This window comes from Leptidea sinapis, chromosome 23 (genome assembly GCF_905404315.1).
Source record: "Leptidea sinapis chromosome 23, ilLepSina1.1, whole genome shotgun sequence".
In the NCBI taxonomy this organism is placed as follows: Eukaryota; Metazoa; Arthropoda; class Insecta; order Lepidoptera; family Pieridae; genus Leptidea; species Leptidea sinapis.
Window position 1 is genome coordinate 5864230 of NC_066287.1, and position 18071 is coordinate 5882300.

General features: G+C 34.4%; 1 protein-coding gene and 1 non-coding gene across 2 annotated transcripts in view; both read right to left on the reverse strand.

Annotated features, from left to right (window-relative positions):
- Window positions 1-18071, reverse strand: part of LOC126971424 (uncharacterized) — a 113445-nt gene that overhangs the window by 81066 nt on the left and 14308 nt on the right. The window lies entirely within an intron of this gene.
- Trnas-uga (transfer RNA serine (anticodon UGA)) lies at window positions 16089-16162 on the reverse strand. The gene has a single exon. It is a non-coding gene; the product is annotated as a tRNA-Ser (tRNA).

Genomic DNA, 18071 nt, shown 5'->3' on the forward strand with positions numbered 1-18071 from the left:
AAAGGATGGGTAAAGCTTTGCCTAAAGTTACTGTTTCACGCGGACGAAGTCGCGAGTAAAAGCTAGTATATCATAAATAATAATATGTACGACTAGCTGACCCGGCAAATGATCTTTTGCTTGCTAGTTGATAAGAGATGGCGCTAGTTGTATTCATTAGTAACAATCACACTTCTTTTATATTTTCTATATTTCACACTATAGTTTTATAAATTATAGCCTATTTGTTATTCTGGTATGTAAGCTATATTATTGTAAAGTTTCATCAAAATCTATTCAATAGATTTTGCGTTAAAGAAGTTCAAACATACATCCAGACATACAATCTTTCACATGTATAATATTAGTATGATAATGATGGCCACATGTACAAGTTTCTTCTTGTTGCAGTTCAGCAGCGTGATAGAGTACAATTAACCGACAATGTTTGAGCGTAGCTATCGGATGTTGAGTCGCCATCCCGGTAGAATTGTTGGAACGGGAAAACTGTCCGAGATACAACTACGGATAATATTCATTGTTTTATTACCGTCTGGTTTGTTTGCTTGCACTATACGTGTTGTGCTGTGATTGAGGCCGAATTCATATTCATTATTCTGGGATATCGCAGTCATGTGGATTAAAACATAGCTTTATAACATATTAAAACATGATCATAGCTTTTTGCCATTAAGTGAGAGGTTCCTTTGCACATGATGCTCGCTAGATTATGGGTACCACAGCGGCGCCTATTTCTGCCGTGAAGCAGTAATGAGTAAGCATTATGTTTCGGTCTGAAGGGCGCCGTAGCTAGTGAAAATGAGACTTAACATCTTATGTCTCAATGTGACAAGCGCAATTGTAGTGCCGCTCAGAATTTTTGGGTTTCTCAAGAATCTAAAGCGGCACTGCATTGTAATGGGCAGGACGTATCAATAACCATCAGCTGAACGTCCTGCTCGTCTCGTCCCTTACTGTTAATAAAAAAAATCTTGTTTGTGCCTTGTAAGCGTTTGTAATTTTGTGACACAATGGAGATGTCAGAACTTTTTAGTTCCTATCCATTAATACTAATGCAATTTCTTAAAACAAGGTCAACCAATATTTTATCATAATAAATATTTCTAAAAATTGCCGTATTTACATTACTTTGAGTAAGGCAAATATTTATAAAATGCTTTTTAAAGGATAACAACGGGTAAATAATAACTTTAATTTTAACATTAATTGAGCAGAAATTAAGTGTCTGCGGATAAATAACATATTATTATTACAATAATTATTATATATCCGTATATTTTAGAACATGATGTAACTTAAGGAAATCAGGATTCTAATTAAAATATCTTCTCGGGTCTGAGGTATGTCAATTATTATTCACTACTATTGTAGTGAATAAGTGATTCTAAACTCCCATTTTGAAGGAAAAAATAGTTAATAAATAATTATTTTATACTACAAAGCTGTGGAATGAACTTCCTTGTGCGGTGTTTCTGGGACGATACGACATGGGTACCTTCAAAAAAACCTCGTATACCTTCCTTAAAGGCCGGCAACGCTCCTGTGATTCCTCTGGTGTTGCAAGAGATTGTGGGCGGCGGTAATCACTTAACAACAGGCGACCCGTACGCTCGTTTGTCCTCCTATTCTATAAAAAAAAATATTCACATCTGTGAAATAGCATTTTTATAAATGAGGGTAGTGTAGAACTTAGCATGTTATTATTATCAATGTTAAGCAAGACTCAGATTGTCAGACAAAATAAGTAGTAAACGAGTAAAGCCTTAGTAACGTTATATCTTTGTTTTTTTTTTATGAATCATAGTCACAGCACGGTACCTATGGGCGACATCTGGTATATTTAAAAAAATCTCAAATATAAGTACCCAGTTAAGCACATAAATTAAGCTGAGTTCATTAAAATATGCCACGTTAATATTCAACTAATTCAGCAACTTTAAATGGCGCATATTAAAGAAATTTCAAAAGAATTTTGAAACAACAACGGCATGTTAAGATGCTGAGTGTCTCTACATCACAAGTGAAGGGGAGCTCCCGAGCTCCGAGCACCGCCAAGCATCACTTATTTACCACCATTATACTGCCTTTTCCGAATAGATTTACTGTGAACATACAACAGCACAGTGTTTCATTAAACCTTGACAATATATATACTATATTTACTTGCACAGCACACATACTATATTATGTATACTCAACTGTAACACGTATAACCTCACTGCTATGATATGACGACTTGTTATTGTTTTTATTACGTGCTAATTAATTTTCAGTATATTTTTATATATACATAATGAATGCATAGTAAAGGCAGATTTTATTTCAGTTTTTAAAGGTGATGACAAAAAAATTGCTCCAAACTATAAACCCATATCATTGCTGAGTGTTTTTAATAAGATCTTGGACAAAATAGTTAATATCAGATTAACCAAGTTTCTTGAGAAATAAAAGCTACTAGCGCAAAACTAATTCGGCTTTCGGTCAAATCCATCTACTCTAAATGCAGTACTTGAGGTAAAAATATGTCACTAATAAATACCCTAGATAGTGGCAATAAATACATAAGCGTTTTCCTAGATCTGCAAAAAGCATTTGATACAGTCTCAATCCCTATCTTACTCAATAGATTTTGCAATTTAGGAGTTAGAGAATAGCATTGGACTGGTTCAAATTATCTTAATGGACAGCAGTGAGAATCATAATAAGATTGGCGATCTTACTAGTGATTTTATCAACATTGGCTATGGAGTTTCGAAGGGAACTGTTTTGGGCCCTACACTATTCTTAGCTTACAAAATAGGCTTTTCTAAGCCATAACATTAATTTTATTTAACAAAGTAAGTAAATTAATAAAAATATAAGTAAAATAAGCAAATATACTTTAACAAAATATTTAAAATCATTGCTAGTATTAAAATATGACGACACAGAAGACGTTATTTAAATTATTACTGACACTTATTTTATCTTGTCAAAGTCAAAGTCTAATAAACAGCATTCATTTAGGTTTAAACTAAGCGCTTTTGAATACTCACTATAAATATTCATCACTATAAAACCAATTCTTTAATTCAAGTTAAGACTTTCAGTAGTAAATGGATTCCTAGTACTACAGCCAACATATGTGACTGGCTACGCTTCCCTTCTGTAATATGTAGCCCGAATTCCAAAAGGCGACTTAATACGAAATGTAACGTTACGTAACGAAATGTCACTGAGTGTCACGGATGGCAGTGGTCAGATACAGTAACTCCTTTAATTTGTTTCTTTCCATCTAAAAGTAATGTTAAATTCATTTTTATTTAAAGCAAAATTACTTTTTTACTAGCTTGTTTAAGAGTCTGGGTTTTCAGCAATTTTTAGCTTGTAGTTTTGAGTCGACCACGCTGGCACAGCGCGAGTTTCAGCTTCACACGCAACTTGTAAATTTCTTCCATCAACACTACAAATCATCGAATAAACTTACATAATGTGAATTTTATTTGAAAACATATTGCTAGGGGTTGAACTAGTCTTATGTTCTATAGTCTGACGTACATTTTGTATGTTTGTAAGTATTCTGTCAGTTCCCGTGTGTGGCATGCTGTTGGCCCTCTGCCAGCGTGGACCGTAATTCGTGCCGCACTCACATTATTACTACGTTTTGTCAAGATGTCTCTGATTGTGTTGAATTATTACTTCACTAAAACACTTTTAAGGGGTGCAAAAGGTACAAAAAATGCTATTTAATAGAACTATGTTTACTAAAGGGAGAAAGTGAGCGATTCCTAACGAGAGTGGCAATTTACGGGTACGAGACGAAGTCGAGAGTCAATGTATCTGAGCTGTGGAACCAATCGCACTTCATCCCGAGTGATATTGCTCCTTTATCCTATACCAATGAGGAAAAATGTTCAGTGACATTGTGAATATTATAAATCTTTCGAATTAAACAAAGATGTCTGTTTGGCAACTTTTTAAAATATTTAAAAAGTTATATGCCACAGTTTCTTCATAGTATTTTGCTTTGATTATCGTGTTACACACTTTGAATGCTTTTTATCTGCAGTGCCCCTGAAAACAAGATCTGGAAAGGTCTTGTAACGTCGGGTTAACTAAAATAAAAATGTAACTTTTATGAAAAAATCTAATGTAAAAACACAGTTTCAATTACACGCGTTTTAATCCTTTAAAAGTGTTTTATTTAAGTTTGTTCATAGCTGTAACGGAACAATCTCGTTTTCAGTTAAAATATTTAAAAGCCGGATAGAAAGAACAATTGAACAAAATGAGTCAGAAACGGAAATGCATGCAACTTTTCTGCACGTTGTACGAAATAAGGAACGCATCTTCACCCTGTCAATGAAAAGGCATTTTCCGTACTTGTAATAGATAGGTATAAAATATTTTGAACCGACTTCATAATAGGAGGAGGTTCTTAATTCGTCGGTATTGTTTTATGTTTGTTTCCTCAGAACTTTCGACTGGATGAACCGATCGACGTCTCGAGCAACGTGAGGAGGCGAGAGGCGAGTGCGGGGTTGCGGCCGGAGGACAACGATTCCAAAAATAACAATAATCGTAACTAGAATTACATTAATTAAAAATACGCAATTACTTTTATAGTTTTTAGTGTATACTATATCTATTGTTTTAGAATAACGTTGCCGTCGTCGAAGTCGGGTGTTTTTTTTGTTAATTTTATTTTAATTTTAAAAGGTGTCGTAGATAAATTGTAAGTGGCCAGTCTGGCGTTCAAATAAATAGGTAGCAATAAATTATATTGAGAACGAAGTAAGAAATGCATTATAGTACATTTTTCTGACCGCATATTTATTTATTTTAAAACAAACAACAATAACTCTGAAATCAACAAAACATTGCTAATTGAAGTCATTCGACGCCGCCGGCCGCACCACACAAGTTGAATCAACGACAGAATATTAATTTACGAAAGCCGCCCTTTAATTATGAACAAAAGTTGTTGAATGTCGGCTCATGTTACTTATAAGTCATACCGTTCACTCAATTTAAACTTCTTTTGGGGCGAACTCTGGCCCTCTGAGCGAGGAGAGAGCTGTACTGTGACCGCAACACAGTACAAAAGTTAATTCTTACTTTGTCAGAACACAGAATTATGACTGCCATAGGTACACATTGCAGCTAAGAGATTATTTTTACGTTAACATTAAATTAGTAATATATATAGTTGTTTTAATAAGGAAGGAATTATTTTATCTATTTTAAAATGATACAAAACCCATTTACTATTATATTTTTATCAGTCTGAGGCGACCATCTAGATTCTAGATCGTTGACTAACAGCTGTGAACGCGTGTATGTATGGGCTTGGAATGAAATTTGAATTGGTCCAAAATTATAAAATGTTTACATAAATTAAGTGACAAGATCTATCTGCAGGCCATATGATGAAATCAATCACTCATTTCGGAGATATGTAAGATAAGCGAATTGAAACTATTACTACATTTTTATAAACATCGTGTCTAGATTTTGGCTGTAAATAGGCCATCCAAAATCATCAAAAAATAAAACGATGCTCTTGAATTTTTATTTATTTATCTTATTTGATTCATGCACTCTTTATCCTGATGTCCACGGCTGGACAAACGTCTCCCCAAACAAAGAATAAGATTACAAACTCATTTTTAAACTTATGAGGACTTATTAATGATTAAGTGATGAACTTATTCCCTTGACCTACTTCGTAATAACGGTTCAGTTGCGAGGTTTTACTGCATAAGTAAAGGAAAAAAGTAATATATTACCAGTTCGTTAACGTGTGAATCAAACGCACATAACGCCTACAAAACTTTGATAGCAAAATAGTCTTCCTGTGTATATGGTGTTGTCTTTTTCCTTAATGTTACATTTAGTTTAAAGTCTTTAGTCGAGTTATTTCGGAAGTACTGACCTTGAACACAAATGAGAGCTGTTCGTGCTATATATCAGCTTGGTTATATACAGACACTCAAAGAAAAAAAAGGATTGAGTGGTTTTATGAAACCACGGTAAATTTGAAACTTTTTTTCACATTATAGACAATTAACTAAAAATTTTTGGAATAATTTTCCATTACGTGTATAAAAATCACTTTATCAATCTTAATTTTATACTTGGAAAATTGGAATGATAATGGGAAATAATAAAAGTAGACTAAGTTTCGAAGTAATATTTTTATTGAACTCTGTGTCTTAGCCCTGGTTAAAAATATTGAATGAAAAGGATTACTGTAGTTTATAAATAACAATATTTATAATTACCACTGACCTACAACATTTACATTAAACACTGACAAAAACAAACAAAATAGCGTGGAGCACTGGCACAAATGAGTAATAGTCTACACACTACACGGTCAGCTGTTGCGAACTAAAGGCGCCGCCCGACCGTCACCCGACATGCAAGTTGCAACACACAAACGAAAAAGTTGGAGACGATGTAATAAAAGTTTCACTTTAAAATTTAAAGAAATAAATATAACGACTGTTCATTATCAGTACATTTATGAAAATTAATTAAACGTTTAAAAAATTCCTCAACTTTTTACTCCAAATAGTGATTTTCATTAGTATAACAATAGAAATAAGGGATTGCTTGTAACTAATTCTAGTAGGCTTCATAAGATACATAATAGCTTTAAGGGTAAATGTACACACTATTATAACAAAGTCCCAGCCACTGTTCAGACAATATCTATAAATAAATTTAAGAGTTTTATTTAAAAAATGGCTCTGTCGTAAATCCTACTACTCCATATTATATTACTAGCTGACCCAGCAAACGTTGTATTGCCGATATTAAAATCGCGATACAAAAATAACTGTTGATCGTAGATGGGTGAAAATTTGAAGTTGAATGTATTTTTTAATGCTGACTCATAATCAAACAAATTGAAAAAAAAAATGTCAAAAAAATTAAAAAAAAATTGGCGTGGACCACCCCTAACATTGAGGGGGATGAAAAATAGATGTTGTCCGATTCTCAGACCTACCCAATATGCAATCAAAATTTCATGAGAATTGATCAAGCCGTTTCGAAGGAGTTTAACTACAAACACCGCGACATGAGAATTTTATATATTAGATATGGAGTAGTAGGATTTACGACAGCCTGAGACTAGATAATGACTATTGAATAGCAATAACAGTACAAAATAAAGAATGCTCGGAGAGTTTCTTGCCCAACTTATTCTCTCTCAGAGCGCCATTTGTTTTTCGAAGTGGTAGTAGTATCTGGTATATTAGGAATGACATCAAAAAGAATTCTAAAGTAACGAATTATGAGAAAATAAATGCCTTTATGCCTAAGGGTGCTTATCACTCTGCACTTCTTATTGTTAAAATGAAAACTAAATTGATGTTAACGACTACAAACAATAGAACAGTGCCTGGATATGAAATCACAGTATTCAATATCACTATTCACTATGAAAGGGAGAGATCTTTAACCGACTTCAAAAAGGAGGAGGTTATCAATTCGATCAGTATTTTTTTTATGTATGTACACCGATTACTCTGAGATTTATGATCCGATTTACGTAATTCTTCTTTTGTTTGATGCGAAATAGATGCCATTTGGTCCCGTTTTATGAACATTTATATGAAAATTTTCGTCTACCTGGATGACGTAATTGTTTTCTGTGTACGGCTTTTTTTGGAGTTTGATTCGGGTTGATTAATTATTATTATTAACCGGTACTAAAAAGTGAAACATAAAAAAAACTACGTTTAAAAAAAACGACATCAAAAACTGAAAAGTATCAAATAACTATAAATTTAATTTAATACACCTGTTATGCAAACCTTTACCTTTAATATTAATAAAATACTATTATTTGTATGTGCTACATATTGATAGCTTTAAAGTCGGTGCCAAGCCAAATGTAATAAAGGTACCTACACTCGCCACGCGTGACTTTGATCGGGATACACTCGACTTCGTCTAGAACAAAACAACCCGTGCGGACAGACATGCGTGGCCAAACAGCCTAAATAATTACAGTAAGTAAGTTGTTTATAATATTAAGTTTTATTTTGTTTAGGGCTTGCACTGACTTCAAAGCTATCAAGCTATGTGCTACATATAATAGTAATAAAATTCTATTATATGTAGCACATACAAATAATAGTATTTTATTAATATTAAAGGTAAAGGTTGGCATTAGAGGTGTATTATATTAAATTTTTAGTTATTTGATACTTTTCAGTATTTGAAGTCGGTTGTTTTAAACGTAGTTTATTTTATGCCATAAGGTTGCTTATTAAAAAACATGAAAATTTCTTTTTTTAATGATTTTAGAATAACCTTTATTTATTTAAGTATTTTATTTTATAAAGATACACTATTATTTTTACACTAAACTTTAATTAATTAATCATAACTTTATAAATCTGTTACAAGTGGGAGTGAACCAGTGAGAGGCTTCCACAGGATGCCGGCTAGGTTATGGGTACCACAACTGCGCCAATTTCAACCGTGAAGCAGTAATGTGCAAACATTATTGTGTTTCGGTCTGAAGGGCGCCGTAGCTTGTGAAATTACTGGGCAAATGAATGCTACTTAACATCTTACGTCTCAAGGTGACGAGCGCAAGAGTAGTGCTGCTCAGAATTGTCGGGATTTTCAAGAATCCTGAGCGGCACTGCATTGTAATGGGCAGAGCGTATCAATTACCTTGCTTTAATGCTCATTTAAACGAATTACTACTAATAGTATTAAACTAGGCTGGACCTGTATTTCAATACTAATTACTTCCAGATACATTATTTAATTCTAATTACAATGGAAGGTTGAACTGTATTGTTTCTTGTGTGTGTGTGTGTGTGTGTGTGTTATTGTGTTATTGAGTCAGCTACTTAATTAACAATTAAATTACCGCGAATACAGTAGTGCCACAAATTATATTTTCGCAGTGGGTATTAAAAATGCATTTAACAAAAGCTGCTAATTTGAAATTACGTACAGACACTTCAATGTGTGACATAAATCCAGTTATATTTATAGTTAGTTATAACATGCAGTTGCTAACGAAAGTAGGTAAGATATAAATACAAACATTAATCAAAGTTCCACAAAAAAGCAAGAAAAATAATGAGTAAGGCTTTAAGAGATTGACTATAAAGACAGACGGTGATTAATGTAGTGATGCAACGTGGAAATAAATTGGAGCACATCGGAACGATGTCTTCTGTTTACGTTTTTATGTCGATAAATTCTCTCCGATATTATCGCTTATATTTTACATTCATGGCTACCAAAACTTTATTTAAAAAAAAGTGTGCGTGTAATTACGTATGCACGCAAGAAGTTATACTTCTTTGACATAACAATACAAATTATTTGTGTTTTCTTTTGCCAAAATCATGACAGACATGGTGAGAGACAGATTTTGGCGAGACAACACGTCCTGAGGATGCCTCGTGTAGAGGCGAAACACGTGTCGTTGGCGGAATTAACACTAAAGAAAACTCAATACATTTGTATAATTATGGATTTCCGCAAAGTAACGCCTACTTCAATAAATTGACATAACAACGTAAAAATCCTTAAAATTATTTATTCCTCGTGATATTCTATGTTTGTAGAAAGAACAATATTGTAAAAATCTTGCAACGATGACTTTGATAATTAATTATTCATTAACAAATAAGGCTGTACGGGCTTGAACCCTTTGCCTATCCTAATAATGGAAGAAGAAACCAAAAAAAACGAATGTCGCAAACGTCAGAAAATTTTAGGAACCAACTGTTACTTTTGTGTAACAGTGATGCGAGTGCATCTTAAAATTACATTTTGATCATTTTTTTATATCGCGCCTAAAGAAGTATAGCTTCAAAAACTTTGTCAGTTTTAAATTCTTCCGTGCATAAAAATTGTAATAAAAAGACCAAATTTAAAGGTTTCAATATCGCGGAAAAGAAATATTGAAGTATAAAGAGTTGTCTCTATACTAATACAAATACCACTTATAATTTTTTTTGTTAAAATAATATTTAATTTATCAGTTGGGTTCCAAAGACAATGTACTCACGGAAGCGACACAGTATATTCATTCAAACTAAATTTATATTAAGCTTTGAAATAGAAACTAAAAACAAAAGAATTGAAAAATAAAAATGTCTTTATTCGCAAAACTCATTCTTAGAGAGAGAATTGAAGCGTACCTCTTCAACATGTTCATACAGCGAAATGCTGCATAACTATGTTAGTTAGAATAATAGCAATCAGTTTGTGTTGAACCGCAAAATGGAGTAACTTAAGTGGTATCTTGTGTGAAGGTGAAGAGTCACTCGGGCCTGTTGGGAGCACGGCGCCCCTACCACGAGTGCTAATGTTACTAACTGGTGCTCTGTAGAATTATAACGAGGCGTTTGTAGTTCCACACGTGAAGTTGGAATAAGAAGAAATTTATAAAACATCTTTAATCAAATAGACTTATTACCATAAATTAATTACAACTCACATGCTCGAAAAATCCAAATCAAACTCACTTTATCACAGGAGCGTTGCCGACCTTTAAGGAAAGTGTACGCGCTTTATTTGATGTTGTATCGTCCCGGAAACACCGCACAAGAAATCTCATTCCACAGCTTTGTAGTACGTGGAAGGAAGTTCCTTGAAAACCGCACTGTAGAGGACCGCCGCACATCCAGATGGTGGGGATGATATCTTAGATATAAACTTGTGACGTGTCCTGCGGAGGTACGGAACGAAAAACGAAGGTACGAAAAATGACACTTATTAATGTCACTTTCTTTCATGTAGGCACCTCCACTTCGAAAAAGGTTTTTAATGAGAAGAATTCGTTCACAACGTTCTTTTATACATTGTTCGGAAGATAAATATTAATTAATTTTGAGTTTTGAATCACAAATTAAGAGTATGATCGAATGTTTTGTTTAATAATTTCGTCTCACTTTTTAATACTAAAGAACAAATGAGACAAAAAATGAGTTGTAATTTTCAACACGTGCCCGCATTTTCCTAATGCGAGCCATTTTCGTGTTGCGACTTCCGACAGATTATTAAAAAAAAGTTGTTTCATTACTTCTATAGCCGAGATGGTTAGCGACCCTACTTACTAAGTTAGAGGTCCCGAATTCGAATCCCGGTACGTGCAAACATTTATATGATGAATATGCTTGTTTGTTTCCGAGTCATGGATTATAACATGTATTTATGTAATACATCGTCATAGAAATCTTTGTGGGAGGCCTTTGTCCACCAGCGGACGTCTTCCGGTTTATAATAATAATGATGATGTATGTTTAAGTATATCGTATTAAATATATCGTTGTCTTGCAACCCATAGCACAGGCTATGCCTAGTTTAGGCAAGATAAATTGTGTAAGTGCGTTAATATTATTTATATTAATATTTGAATATCCTTGCATGAAATACGAACGGATTTACAAACTGAATAACGGGGAAGTATTTACAAACTCACGACTGTGTTGTCTACTCGGTTGTTGAAACACCATGAGCGAACTAATAACATTGAGTTGTATCTGTAATCTGACATAATCGAAGGTGGTCAATTACTATCACTTGATGTGATTGTTCTTGTCCATACAAGATGCATTCACGAAACAACACACTAAAAAGATTAAGTTAAACAATCTAGGGGCAGGGCAGTGCCCCGCCAAGTCGAGCAAAAACATGTGGCACTGCCATACCACAGAAGTTTTCTCGTAGTAGAATCCATTTTCGACCCCTATTCCTTCGTTGTGGATAAAACTTTAAACTTCAAGGCTTCTAGCCTTGAAGTTTAAAATTAATTAAAATTTCATTCAATTTGAAGCAGAACTTTAAAAATTAAAACTAGTCTAAGTTTCTTGATTTTGTCACTTACTCTCTGACTGACCGATCATTAAAAGTTAAAGGCACATATGAAGACATAGAAGCTTCAAATTTAGAAAACAAGAAGAGTACACAGGAACACAAACAAGAGTAGAAACTCGAGAACTTAAAATATATTTTTAAAGAACCTGATTCAATCAATCTGGCAAATAAAATTTAAATAAAATATTTCATGTTTGAGAAATGGAAAGCAAAAAGGTGAAATAGGTCGCTCATAAGGGGAACGGATTGTTTTCCTTCAGGAAAACTTCATTCCTGTCGCCCTTTCCGGCCCAAGACGTCGACACGTCTTAAGCAATTTGTTTACCCGCACCAGTGTATCACACCGGACGTATACAATTGCACATTTACACTCCCCTTAACGATAACGGAAACAATATAAGGAGCGTACCCTAATAATATTTACATTAGAGTACTTGTGTAAGGTAACACACATACATATTTGCGTAGATTTGCCAGCACGAGGTAGAATTTTACTGACTTTTTAGCAGTTGGGTTTAGGCTCATTTGCACACCGTCTAGTTTACAGGTACCACAACGGCGCCTATTTCTACATTACTGTCTTTCGGTCTGAAGGGCGCCGTAGCTAGTGAAATTACTGGGCAAATGACACTGTTAAGTCTCGAGTCGAGCGCAATTATAGTGCCGCTCAGAATTTTTGGGATTTTCAAGTATCGTGAGCTGCACTGCATTGTAATGGGCAAGGCGTATCAATTTCCATCAGCTGTACGTCCTGCTCGTCTCGTTCCTTTTCATAAAAAAAGACTGGTTGCTTATAATAGTTGTTAACTTACTTTTTGTCTTGTTATAATTTATATTAATCAGAACTTCTGTTCACTAATAAACGTTAATCAAAATAAAATTATGATTTCTAAGATCATTTTATATTGCGGTTCATTAATTGCTATTTTTACCGATAGATACCGATGGTAGAGCATTATTGACCCGATTAATGGCAGTCCTGCGCTTGGCAACAGCTACGTTTCTCGTACCACAAAATATGACCTCCGTCTTACGAACTGCGATAGTTAAGCGACACTCGCCAGTCCGAGATATCTCGGACATATATCGGAATAGAACATATGTTTTATTCACAATGTAACATATTACACAACGACATATTATTCCAACTCTTCACACAGTTTTTGTTATATTTCAAGTCGTACAGGCCATATAAGTATTTTTGGTATAGAGCAAGTTTTGTGACGCAGCAAACGTTGTATTGGCGATATTAAAATCGCGATAGAAAAGTAACTGTTGATCGTAGATGGGTGAAAATTTGAAGTTGTATGTATTTTTTAATGCTGACTCATAATCAAATAAATTTAAAAAAAAATGTCAAATAAATTAAAAAAACTATTTGGCGTGGGACCTTAACATTTAGGGGGATGAAAAAGAGATGTCCAATTCGCAAGACCTACCCAACATGCACTCAAAATGAGAAGGAGTTTAACTACAAACACTGCGACATGAGAATTTTGTATATTAGAGATAACAATTTGATTCTTAACTCATTTAACTTTGTCGTCATGATTGTTGTCATGACTACAATTTTAACAACATACTTATGCTATTACTGGTAGGATTGAAATTGACTGAAATGATCTATCGCACTGGGACTAAGTAATGTTAATTAAATGTAACAATTATTTTAATTTATTTATATATTTTTTTAAAAGCGTTAACAGTATGGAACACTTTCTAACGCTACCTTTTTTTTCAGTGCGCTACTTTCGTATTTCGTTAAGTGAAGTAAATAGTTAAGAAGGAAATCCTTCAGATTAAATTTTGTTATTTTTTTATGAAAATAAGGGACGAGATGAACAGGACGTTCAGCTGTAAGTATTTGATACGCCCTGCCCATTGTCATGCAGTGCCGCTTAGGATTCTTGAAAAACCCAAAAATTTTGAGCGGCACTAAAATTACGCTCGTCACCTTGAGACATACGATGTTAAGTTTCATTTGCCCATTAATGTCACTAGTTACGACGTTCCGACATAAACACAATAATGCTTACACATTACTGGTTCACGGCAGAAATAGGCGCCGTTGTGGTACCCAAAATCTAGCCGGCATCCTTTAAGATATCTCCGTTCATGTCAAATATAGCTTGAGGCATTGAAAAATAAAATAATATAATATGAAAAAATCAATTCTTTCAAACAGCGTGACGTAATATTCAGTAAACAAAATGAACAGTGCCGTAGGTAGGGATTATAGGTGTTTGGGATGAAATCATTGCCAAATTCAGACTGAGTAGTACGCATGCGCGATATTGACGCATGCGTACTCACATCGATAACCACCCGTTCCATCCTGCTAGGAGTTTTTGAATGAACCTTGACGATACAATCACTACAAATATTAACTATATTATAATGTTTCAAATGATCTTCTCACCCACAATGAATTTTAGAATAATGGCGTGTATAGAAGTTTTACTTCTTTATCGTTACCAAACTAAAATCCTTAAATTTTTTATTCCTCGTGCTATTTTACGTTTGTAGATAGAACAATATTGTTAAAGAGAAGGTAAAATACAAAAAATAATATTGAAGTAGGCGTTACTTTGCGGAAATCCATAATTATCCATATGATTTGAGTTCAAAATCTGGCACGAGACTCAATTCTGGCGAGACAACACGTCCTGAGGATGCCTCGTGTAGAGGCGAAACACGTGTCGAATTGTTTAAAGACAAATATTGGCGGAATTAACACTAAAGAAAACTCAAATCATTTGGATAGGTAAAATATAACTAATAAAAATATTATTGTACCGCACAATTTAGCTAAACCTTACCAGTGGGAGGCTCCTTTGCACAGGATGCCGGCTAGTTTATGGGTACCACAACGGCACCTATTTCTGCCGTGAATCACTATTGTGTAATTACTGTGTTTCGGTCTGAAGGACGCCGTACGGCGCGTGCATGTTAAATTACTGGGCAAATGTTAAGTCTCATTTGCCCAGTAATTTCACTAGCTATTATGTCTCAAGATGGCGAGCGCAATTGTATTGCCGCTCAGAATTTTTGTGTTTAAGAATCCTGAGCGGCACTACATTGTAATGAGCAGGGCGTATCAATTACCATCAACTGAACGTCCTGCTCGTCTCGTTCCTTATTTTCAAAGTATATAATAGTGCCGCATGCATTGTTTAATTTATGTACGCGATTCTTCAACGTGATCACACGAATAAAACATTCAATGGTCATTCAAAGGTCAATTCACACATGACACAGTCAGTGACGCTACTTGACGACGAACACGTTTTTACTGAAGCTCCGTGAACTGAGCGAACACGTTGACTGAACTGTGACTTCTCTGATATGATAAAATAAAAATAAAAAAAATTGCGTGCGTACCAAGTACACATAATATCACAAGTGAAACCTGCATTGTGCATGAACCTCTAAACTGCTTATGAAGTCCTGGTACATGTTGCTAGGATGACACATGATTTCAACCGCTATGGAAGCCATTATTATCACCGCTAGCATATTTATGTTCTCCTGGTGTCTTCGGTTTATTAAACTTATTTTCGGAGCGCCATCCCATAGTGGGATGCAGTAGGTGATTACTGATTGAGCCGAAGTGTTGTACATTTTATTAAGGACTGTGCTATTCATAACGTGTCGCAGAGCTTTAAAAATCGAGGTAAATTTTCTTATCCTGATTATAATCTGTTTGATTTGAGGGTGCCAGCTTAACTTTTGGTCAATCAGGATGCCGAGATATTTGGTACAATTAACCTTTGCTATGGGGGGATAACTACAAATCAAATTATGTGGGAGCATTAATGGATTTTGATATAGTCTTGACCGGGCTGGTATCTGTCATATGGAGATAAATATATTTATACACATTCTTTTTTTTGGTTTAATTTAATGCAATATTCAAACACCAGATACACTGGTGAATTGTACAAGGCTCATCAGAAATTATTTCGACCTATTGTACCAGCATTTCGTTCAAAGTCAAAGTTTTTATTTGCATTATATATATATAGTTTGTTTTTGATATATTTAGCAACAAGAGATTTTGGTTTAGCCAATTTGAGACTCTTTCAAGGCCCATCTCTACCTTCTGTACGGGTTCACACAAGAAACCAGAAAATGCAATGGCAGATCACTCCTGCATAGGTGAATATCCTCGCCCCGTCAACCTGGAGGTTACATAAGTCGTTAATATAGATATGCACAAATAAAATTGGAAAGACAAAATTTTATGAACGATGCGGGACTCGAACCCACGAGCTCCGGCGTTCAGTGCCGGTGCTCTAACCAACTGAGCCAACCGTTCAAGTAACGTATCGTTATAAAATCTTGTTTGCTTTGTTCAACTCAAGTTCAACAAAGATTGTGGCTTCATCTACAGGATCAACTTTACAGTTGATAACCTGCTCAAGCCCAATGTTTGCTTATTAGGAAATTGACTTGAGATGTCGCTCTTGTAAATCTTAACAATATGTTATTTTTTTAAGGTGATAACCCTCACTTCTAGGATTAATACACAAATAAAATATGAAAAACAAAATTTTATGAACGATGCGGATCTCGAACCCACGACCACCGGCGTTCCATGCCGGTGCTCTAACCAACTGAGTCAACCGTTCGAGTCCCGCTTCGTTCATAAAATGTTGTTTTTCAAATTTTATTTGTGTATTAATCCTAGAAGTGAGGGTTATCACTTTAAAAACATAAGATATTGTTAATATAGATATGATAAAAGTTAATATTAACTTCCTCTATTCGGTCATTTAGGTAGGTGTCAAGAAGAGAGAGAGAGAGTTTTGTTACGAATTCCCAGGCCTTCTAATCTGCGAATGGAAAACTGTGTCAAAGGCCTTTTTTATGTCTAAGAAAACTGCGAGACATTTATTGCCCTTGTCCACTTCTCTTACTATAGTTACTAAAGTTTTTGTTAGATCTATTCTATAGAGTCTATTCTAAATTCTACATACTCTTTGATCAAAAAGATCATTAATTTTAATCATCGCAAATAACTTACGGCCGTTCCCAATACTCAGTCTATCTCAGGTTGTAGCCTACTTGAGATAAGACTCGTAACTATCGTTGAATTTTCAGTCCCAATAAACTTATCGACGGGAACTCACCTTTTCGTACACGCTGTCTATCAATGGGAGGACGTAAAGCTTACCAGCGATAGAAATTTGTATGGAAATTGCAATTCACGCGTCCCAATATAAGGCGATAAGAATGGCTTATCGGGTATATTGGGACAGCTTCAGATTATTGACAGCTAATTACTGACAGTAGAAGGTAGTAATTTTATCTTTATCTGTAGATAGTATATTCGGAACCGCCGTTAGTCGACATTATTGTACACTTGCATATAAATATCTAAGCATGTATTTCCTGGCATTTTATAAGGTACACAGATATAAAATCCCTGAAGTAAATACAAGTAATAGAAACATCTATACGAAACGTCTCCTGCAATACGATTGTAAAGAGTTAACAACGCGGAAAACATTTAAAAGCTTTCAAGTGTCTCAAACACAAGTGACATCTGAAAGAGATAAGGACGGAAAAGGACATAGTTCGTCGACATGCAGCCAATTAGAACACAGATTTTCCGGACCACAGAGAATTATAACTAATATAGAGTCACATTTTTAATGTATAGTTGTTTAAAAATGTTTACTAATAATCCGCCTTATATATAGTTACATAATCTTAGATAATAATTTATACGTCTCGATAGAGTCTCTTGCTGTTAGAAGAACGATAAAAACAGGCCAGGAGTATTAGTTTAGTGTGCGTGACAAGCTACGTCTTACTCTCGCGATTTGTATGTCACTTAGTGTTAGTGTGCGTGAATTGCTCAAAATACAGGTCAGTTCTAAAGTCTATTTTTTTCAACGTTTTCACATCTTAGTACATAATCTATACATATAAATAAAATTGGAGTGTCTGTTTGTATTATTGAAATAACCGTTTTTTACTACATTTATATATGAATATATATACACCAAAATAAATTTTTATCATTTTTGCCTGTCTGTCTGTCTGTTTGTTCCGGCTAATCTCTGAAATGGCTGGACTGATTTTATCGGGACTTTTATTGGCAGGTAGCTGATTAACTTCTTACATGGTTCTTATACAAATAAACTGGGTTTGGCATTAAGGCATTTATTTTCCCAAAATTGATTCCTTAGGGATTTTTTTTTATGATAATAAGGGACGAG